Here is an 8,504-nt window from a genome sequence, read left to right as displayed (position 1 = left end):
GTATAAGTATAATATATAATAACGTACAACTGGACAATTTAACGTGACTGTACACACACACACCGTATACGCACTGTACGACGGTGGCCGTGCAAGTAATTCTTACATGCTTCAAAGGCCCTATATATATGATTAGTTGAGGTCATCCCGTATCCGTATACAATATAGAAAGCGATAGTAAAAGTGTTGCACAGCTATATCGCAACTGCATAAGTATCTATCAGAAAACGACATTGTACACGCACGTGTGTTTACATGGTTTGAATACTAATATTAATTGTATATTTCAACAGTTAGCAAACCGAAGTAGTCAACTATTTAATTGTGGAAGGCCTCCTAGACTGTGAGAACCAACTTCTTCCGCTGTTTCTACCATCATCCTATCCGGTCACCATCTCCTGTAAGACTGGCTGCACGAAACAGATGTATTAGCTTAAAATTATATTTAGTGGTTTTTTGTACTAAAACATCATATATTTTGAAAACAAATTAATGTATCTAAATAGGTAACCATAATGCTTGACTATAATGCTCGGCTATAATTATTAAAAACAACGAACTTGTACAACTCGATAAAAAAAAGGTCGGCAAGTGAGTGTTTCACTCTGCCATACAGTTACAAGGTTACAAGTGGTTCACTGTTATGGATGGTGTTAAATTTTAATTCAATGATATAATATCATTGTATAAGAAAAATGATTCCTAGTGCAGACGGTCAGTCAGCCTATGACATTAGGTACTAAGTATTTTTGATGATATAAGATTGTGAATAAATTAATTTATATATAACCTATTTACCTACGTGGAACCTTGATTTGAATTTTCAATCCTTAGTTATAAAAGTTATCATTTTATACACTTTTGGGTACAAAATAATTATTAAATTTGTTAAATGTTGTTAAAAAAAATTGTGGACATGGTATATAATATTTTTCAACTGCTTTTGTAAAAATATATCAGGAGCCTTGTATTAATTGTTGACGCTATTTTGTCCAACAAATACAATTTTATTTATATTATATATTATAACGTATGTTACATCATTACGTTTATTTTATAAACATCATAATATGCTCAATAGGCATATCATGTGTTAGCTATAATATATTAAGCCCCTCCAGCTTAGGTGTCACTTATATATTTTATGAATGTAAGGCTCCGGCCAATACCGCTATGTAAGAAAAAGGCAGTTCGCCGCGATTCCATCACCACCTGAACTCCGTACAATCCTACATTTTTGGTAACTTTGTTCGTATATTGTAAGTAATAATAAATGTGTTTGTGTTTATAATAGTTTAGACCAATCGTTATTTATTTGTAATATTAAAATCCTAATACCATTCGTGCTCCCGAGCTACGGTAAAAATATATTCAAAAGAACTAATTTCTTCCCTGAATATCTTATATTTAACTGGTTTGGCCCGACCACGTTACATATTGGTGGAGGCGCCGAAGTTCTTAAGTAATAAAGTTACAGATATTTACGATTGTTTAGATTTTTATTTTGTTATTAGTTGTTAAGTTCAGTTAATTGAAGCGTAGGAAAATATTAAAATTAAAGTGTAGTCGTGTTGAGAACAATAAATTGAAGATTTTTTTTTTATTATTTAAAATTTATGATATATATGATATTATATATCAATCATTAAGATTAAGAGTAAAATAATTGAAACAGTTACGGGATTAGAAAATGTATGTATAGGTACCTAATAATTTTAATTTTTTTTTTACGAGATTTTAAGTGTTGAATATAAAAGTATAGTCGTAAAGGAAATAAAGGAATAACCTTATTAGATAATTTACATATAAGAATAAAATCGTTTGAATTTTTTTACTAGATTTGCTAGATTTTAAGTTTTAAGAATAGGAGTAAAATACAGATAGGGGATATGTCATCAGAGAAATTATATAGTAAAAATACAAATTAAGTAATTGCATTTTTTTCTGGATATTTACGAAATTTTAAGTTTTAAGAATAGGAGTATAACTAAATAAAAAAGTAACGTGGTTGATAGGTATACTAAAAATTTATATTAAGAATCATATATAGGGTAAGTTGGATAACATAATATAATAAAAGCGTAGGTATTTAAAGAGTAGGATTGAAGAATTATTTTATTGTAAGTTAACATAAGCAATGTTTCGATAAATAAAAGTATTTAATGGATAACAAATTTTACATAAAACGTAACGTAAATAACCAAATAACAAAAGTGGAAAGAACAAATATAATATATCTGAATGAAGATTTTAATTCCGAAATAAACGAAGTTAATCTAATAAATCTATTACAGCAAATCGAAGAAGTCGATTTAGGTAACTATTTTTCAAATTCCAGGTTTGGAAAGATACCTCTGTCAGCAAAACTTGTTCAAAAATTTACACTGTGCACTCTATACGTAGTTGAAACTTTAGAAAAAGAAGATTTTAATCAATTACCAGCACAAAAGAAATTTGAGTTTATAATTTCCCAGCGAACAGTAGCGTGGATAAATTTATTAAATAAACAGGAAATAGTGGGTGTCTTAGATTTTTGTAATATACATAGCGACATTTCGTTGACAATTAGCGAATTAAGGAATCGTGCAAAATCAGCATTAAAAAGTTTTTGGAACTACGAAGACGCTGAGGATAGCTTATACGAAACAGATTTAACTTTTACAGAGGATGATTTACCAAAGAGTGATCAAGATTTGTTAAACGTAACTATTGTTGAAGACGATTCTAATAAGAAAAAAAACTGAACCAGAAAATATAGATACTGTTAGTATTATACACCAACTCCAAAATCTTCTTTGTGAATTACAAACGTCAAATCAAGAAGACAATAAGTCCAATAACGATAAGTCCAGTACTAAACATAATCAAAATTTAGAAGTTTGCAAAAGATCAGAACCAGTAAATCAAAAGTTGAATAACAATTTTACAGCAGATCCTACACATTTAAAGGTAGAAACCCACAATAATATTTTGGGTGACCAGATCAACACTAATAATAATATTGAAAAAAACATTAAAAATTAAACATAGTATAAAAATAGCGTTTCACCATAAACCCGATATTTTCTCAGGAAAAGAAAACGAGGATATAGATAAATTCATAAAACAATTTGAACTTATAGCTGTCATGAACGAATGGAAAGACAAAGACAAAGTAATTATTCTACAACTATATCTCAAAGATTCAGCAGAAGATTTTTTTGAACAACTAAAATCAAAAAACGAAAATATAACATGGAACGAAGTCAAAAGTGAATCAATAACAGAATTTACATTAGTAGGAAATAAACACTTACTTATGGCAACATTGGAAAATCTGAAACTAGCAAAAGCAAAAACATATAAAGAATTTATAATTAAAATAGTAGGAATATGCTATATAATAAACAAGAATATGACCGAAGAAGAAATATGTAAACATATTTTAAAAGGAGTACCGTTGCGGCACGAATACACACATAATACACACCACTAAAACGGCCATTCTCATGACCAACATACATGTATTATCAGTTGGAAGAAGACATACAACTTTTGACAGACATATGGATTCCGCCAACGGAAAATAATAGCATTATAACCAAGTGACCATCGAAACGAGAGTAGTTGGGCTTGCCTAACCAAAGGACCGTCAGCCAAGAAGAAACCGGAATACAGCGGTGAACGTTTATATATACCGGTGCGTTCCCCAATGTATTACACTTCAATTCAATCCTTTAAGCAGCCAACATCTCGTAGCAAGAAGGTAACGAAGCCTGAGGAAATTGAATAAGCACCGGCCGAATCCGTTATCCAGTTAACCGGCCAACGTCGATCTGCGGAGTTGAACAGCCTGCTGTAGAAGCGAGCTATCAAGCGCTCCAACGTGACCAACTACGGAACTATAGCAAGACCACCGACAACGAATGGCGAGTTGTCTATACCAGGGATGGTGAACCTATGTCACTTCACTTTCCATAAAAAATAATTGATAATTTGAAACTATCTTTAACTTATTATTGGAATATATCGTAAGATATTGTAATCTGTACTTTCCATTTCCTAAGCTCGTAAACGATTAGATTAAATTTCTGACACGTGAGGCAAATAAAATCAAACCAAACATTTTGATTTGATACGCAGTTATCAAAAGGTTCGCCATCCCTGGTCTATACCATACGACTGATGGCGTGTATCTTGTTCAGTACCACTCAGGGCTAATTGGCTATCAGGCATTGTCTCACCCACGGGCACCTGACGAACGACCTCGAAGTGCTATCAATCCGCGTCAAGGCGTCAATAAGGGAAACGCCGTAATAGCATACCAAGACTGCGGGGACATCAGCTCCAACGACGCCGAAGCTGAACCCATCCTAGCCGACGGCTAAGACCGTCGGATAACCACGGGAAGTACATGGAAATTGTCCTTCTTAGGACAACTATACATACATTAACCCCCCCCCCCCCCCAGCGAGCCTGTTACAGCCACGCTTACCGGATGAGGCCCATAGAGCGGACGCTACTTATTTAAGCGGTCCCGATGTGTTTTAGCCTCTTCCCCATCCCATAAATTGTATCTAACCTTGTAAAGAAAAACATTCATATTCTTGTACGGGGATCCCCACGAGCGGCTGGCCTTTGGACTCCTCCCACCTATTGCAAATTATATAATTCATTCATATACTTAATGGAAATAAACACGTACATTTTATACTGAAATAAAATAAGAGTTACCCATTATTACGCTATGGTGCCATGTAGAGTACGTGCACCGTTTCATGGTATTAAGAAATTTCGGTTTTGGTTTCAATTTTGTATACCAGTTTCCAATTTATTTTTTTCAGTTTTGGTTTTGGATTTGATACCGGTTTCCAATTTTTTCCGGTTTCGTTTTTAATTTTGTATTAGGTTTCAGTTTTTAAATGGCTTTTCCGGTTTCTAAAATCAGTTTCAAGGCCTGGACGGTTGGACTATTTACGTTCATTCTTGGTTTATTAATTTATTTAAATCGCAGGATTGAGGGTTTCAATCGCCTTTTGTGAAAAGTAAATATTCCCAAATATTCAAGATACCAAAACACAGTTTCTAAATTAAAATTCGGTTTCTGTTTAAATTATAATACCAGTATCTAATTTTTACCGGTTTCAGGTTTGATTTTGTTTTCGATTTCGGTTTTTAACTGTTTATACCGGTTTCAAAGCCCCGGTTTTTTTTTAGTCACACCAAAAAATAAAATCAATTTAGCTGAAAACTAGTTTTAATTATTTTATTTTCGTTTCGACATTTCGCAATATCAATTACCGTCTACAAGTTTCAGTTCTCAGCTACGACGGGCGGTAGACATGTACACAACTGTACTGTGCGTATTATAAACAACAAACTATTATTTTCCCAAATGTTTTATTCTGTTGCATACAATAAATACACATATTTTGTTCCGTATTTGCAGAATAACCTTTTAGATATAATTGTAGTTGTACAACTTTTAGTATTATTTTTGCTTTCTGTTATTCAACGCTGTCGTTATCATTAATTTATTATTGATACTTAAAGACATGGAAAAAAATATTATTATGTTAGCTTTATGTCTTATGGTTTATATTATTGGAAATATGGATGAAGTAACCACTGCCGGTACAGGTAAAAATAGTGAGTATATTTTATTTTTTAATCATTACATATTAAGTCAAATTCTATGACAAATCGCTTGTTCGTATTTATGGACAATATTCAAACAGATAATTACAATTTGAATGCATATAATTAGTGTAATGAAATAGTTATCAACACATATCATGAAATAAAATGAGATTTATTTTTACATTATATTTCTAACACAAAATAACTTCACTATCTATAAACATGCTCAATATTATGCTTATTTTATTCAATATAACTAGATTAAGATTTACATTACTAGGCACTAGCTATTAGCTGTGCGTTATGTCTTATAACCATTAGGAATTATAGTAGATAAATTGTATTAATTTTGTTTAAATACCTATGTAATTCATTATGTAACTTGTAAATAAATAATTACATAGTTATCTAATATTTAATCACTTTAAAAATTACAAATGTTATATTAATTATTAAGACTATGGGATATTGGAAATATAGATGCATTAGACGATGCTAAACGTAAACAATGTGAGTATGTCATTATTTTTTTTTATTATACATCACGACGAATCACGATAGAATCTTAAAACAGATAAATACAATTTGAATTCATAGAATTAGTGTTGTTTTAATAAAATAATAATAAACACATATTATGAAAAATAAAGATATTTCTTATTACTTTATATTACTAACAGAAAAAAAATTCATATTAAGCCCAAATATTAAGCCTAATTTATTCTCTATAACTAGAGAAAGATTTACATTCCTAGGCGCTAGCTATTAACTATGAGTTATGTCTTATGACCATTAGGCATTAAAGTAGACGAATTGTATTCATTTTGTTTAAATATGTGGTTTGTTATGTTAATAGTAAATAATGTATTACATAGTTATTTAATAATTTCTCACTTATAAAAATTACAAATGTTATATTAATTATTAAGAGTATGAAATATTGGAAATATAGATGAATTAAACGATGTTAATCGTAAAAAAGGTTAGTATATTATGTTATTATTTTTTATTACATATCAAAACAAATCCTATGACAGATCGCTTATTAATATTTACGGAGAATCTGAAAACAGATAATTACAATTTGAATTCATAGAATTAGTGTTATTTTAATAAGATAGTAATCAACACATATTATGAAATATAACAATATTTCTTATTACGTTATATTTCTAACAGGAAAAACTTTAGAATCCATAAACATGCCCAATATTAATATGGTTATTTTTTTTTTTTGTACACGTAAATTAAGATTTAAATTTTCAGCTAGAGGCTATGAGTTTGGCTTATAACCATTAGACATTATAGTAGAAATATTGTATTAAATTTGTTTAAATATGTAATTTAGTATGTAACTAAAACTATAAAAGTACTTCTTACCTCTCAGTACCTCTAGTATTGTGATAATTTCTCGCTTAGAACAATTACCAATGCCATATTAATTATTAGGAGTACGTTTGCTATAACCACATGAGACCCCCTTGTCATACGAACGTAGATAATATATTTTAATAGTAAATTTATATCCTACAGAACAATTTAATTTTTCTGTTTATTATTTTAATTGACACAAAAACAAACTTAACGGTAAGAATATTATTCTTAAACAAATGCCTATATATTGATATTTTAACTTCAAAGGGAAATATTCGGCTAATTAATAACTGTAAAGAAAGAAAAGAATTGTTATGTTAAAAACACATTATTTATGTATACAGTGTACTACAAGACATGTAGGTTTGTTAGCGGTTGTGACGTTCTTTGTCAACTATCTTGCCCTCGTTTTATTCGTACAATACCTAATACATTTTTTACTTACAATTTTCTTATTTAGAATTTGAACTTGCAGTCAAAATGCTATAGTAAGTATTTGATTTTACTTAATAATGTACACAACATATTCCTTTCATAAATATATTGAGTTTCGCTCAACAATAATGGCCAAGAACTTAGCTAGCGCCTCCACTCTCGTGAACATAGCTAAACACCTATTCTCTACCGTCGGAATGCATATAAACCCAACCAAATCTACGATCATCAACGTAGAAGACGGACAGTTAGTGTCGAAGAGTCTAACACTCTTAGACAATTCAGTAATTCCTCCGGTGGAAGGTAGCAACTGCATAAAATACTTAGGGGTCAATTTTAATGATGAAATAGTTTTTGACATGAAGAGCTTTCTTTCCTAATTAGAAAAGGATGTTAGAAATTTAGTAACTTCTCCTCTATTGCGAGAAGACCAGAACTCAACATACTAGACCAGTATGTTTACCCAAAGTTGATATATCCTATGCAAACCACCCCCCATCGACCTTCTTGATAAAAATTTCCTCGAACGTGTTGATATGCTGATAAGACAAGAAACTAGGGGAATATGTGGCCTTCCCGCTAACACTCCATTTCCGGTCTACTACACGGGAAGAAAATATTGGGGTCTCGGTATGTTACCGGTAGAGTGATGTGGGAGGCTTCTTACCAGCATATCGCCATCGCCCAAAAGCAAGCGCTCGTCCAAGACCCACACTTACTAGCAGTCCGTGATCTACGCCAGGAAGAAGTACAGTCTCGCGCACGCCTAGGTCCCGTAACCAGCCTCAATCCACGTGCAATTCGCACTGAGTTAATGTGCAATGAGTTCAATAAGTGGAAAGAGTTGAGAAAAATGGGAAAAGGCGTACTAAGGTATGGCAGTTGTACAGCGACTAACGCTTGGGTATCAAACAAAGGAGGGCCCTCACGTGGTGAATGGACGAATGCAATTAAAGCGTCGATAAACTCGATGTCTACCCGAGGAACAGGAGGTAGGAGTATCGGCAATCCCCATTGCAGGAATCTAGTCTGCAATTAGAAAATATAATTGATACCTTTCCCCACATCCAAGGATC

The 8,504-nt window shown here is 31.7% G+C and overlaps 1 protein-coding gene across 2 annotated transcripts in view; it reads left to right on the top strand.

Annotated features, from left to right (window-relative positions):
• Positions 1-8,504, top strand: part of LOC103308549 (putative mediator of RNA polymerase II transcription subunit 29) — an 81,940-nt gene that overhangs the window by 32,602 nt on the left and 40,834 nt on the right. The gene's annotated exons all lie outside the window — the stretch shown is intronic.

Source organism: Acyrthosiphon pisum, chromosome A2 (genome assembly GCF_005508785.2).
Source record: "Acyrthosiphon pisum isolate AL4f chromosome A2, pea_aphid_22Mar2018_4r6ur, whole genome shotgun sequence".
Classification (NCBI taxonomy): domain Eukaryota; kingdom Metazoa; phylum Arthropoda; class Insecta; order Hemiptera; family Aphididae; genus Acyrthosiphon; species Acyrthosiphon pisum.
Note: the sequence above shows the minus strand (reverse complement) of the source record. Positions and strands in the feature narration are given on the sequence as shown.